The sequence below is a fragment of the Penaeus monodon genome, chromosome 31 (assembly GCF_015228065.2).
Source record: "Penaeus monodon isolate SGIC_2016 chromosome 31, NSTDA_Pmon_1, whole genome shotgun sequence".
NCBI lineage: Eukaryota > Metazoa > Arthropoda > Malacostraca > Decapoda > Penaeidae > Penaeus > Penaeus monodon.
In genome coordinates, this window is record NC_051416.1 from 14,971,960 (window position 1) to 14,972,874 (window position 915).

The 915-nt window shown below is 40.0% G+C and overlaps 1 protein-coding gene across 1 annotated transcript in view; it reads left to right on the plus strand.

Moving 5' to 3' along the window:
- The window catches only part of LOC119593047 (tubulin beta chain-like), a gene marked incomplete in the record, with an annotated part of 24,622 nt that overhangs the window by 260 nt on the left and 23,447 nt on the right, over positions 1 to 915 (plus strand).

Genomic DNA, 915 nt, shown 5'->3' on the forward strand with positions numbered 1-915 from the left:
GAGAAAGCAGAAAAGAAAAAGGAAAAGTGTTTCGTGATCTGTATGGCGAAAATAAAACACGAGGTTTATGTGACTACTGTGTGGATTCTCTGTTATGGCGGACGAGTGACTTTTTGTTATATAGTATTGAATCAGGTGAACACAGACTTTATTGAAATAGGATCAAAAGCCCTTTGCTAATGGAGGCTTGTGGGATATTAATGACAGGTTTCTTTTATTCCATAACTCAACGCTCTTGCTTCATTTACTTCGTGATGCCGGTCACTGGACAGTCAGAATTTGCAATTTCACTTCAATAGTCAAAAAAGATCTAATCCCATCTATTTTCTACCCGGGCGTCAATGCAAGAATGTCAGTTGCATGCGGTTGCAATACTATTATCAGTGCATTTGCGTGTTGTCAATCTCCCTGTTTTTTATGGCTTGCAAATTGCACGAATGTTGTTGCACCAGTTGCATATATCACAAACAAGCCTCGCCAGCAGTCGAGGCATTTAGCAACCGACCTCCCCGAGTTAGGTCAAGATAGCATAGTCAGAATACAAGTCATTACAGATCTCTCACCGTGCACCAAACCGCTCCTTATCTTCATATCTCTATACCCGAACCCGGCGACAGTGAACACAGCTCTTGATAAAGACCCGTATCAACACCGCAGATTCGTGTATTTTGTGACGGTGGCGATGCTTATGAGCGATCGTCACAAAAGTCGTTCGTTTTGGGATTTTCGAATAAGCGTGTCTTATCGTAGGGTAATTTTTGTCTTTCAGTTTTTTCTTTTTGTTATTCATTTGTTTCTCCTTTTTTGTCGTTACGTTCATATTGAGACTAGAATGTGATATTATACTGTGTGGCAAGTACAGGTTAGGAGGTGTGGCGTAAAATTATTTTCTTTCATTAGTAATAAAAAGGATAG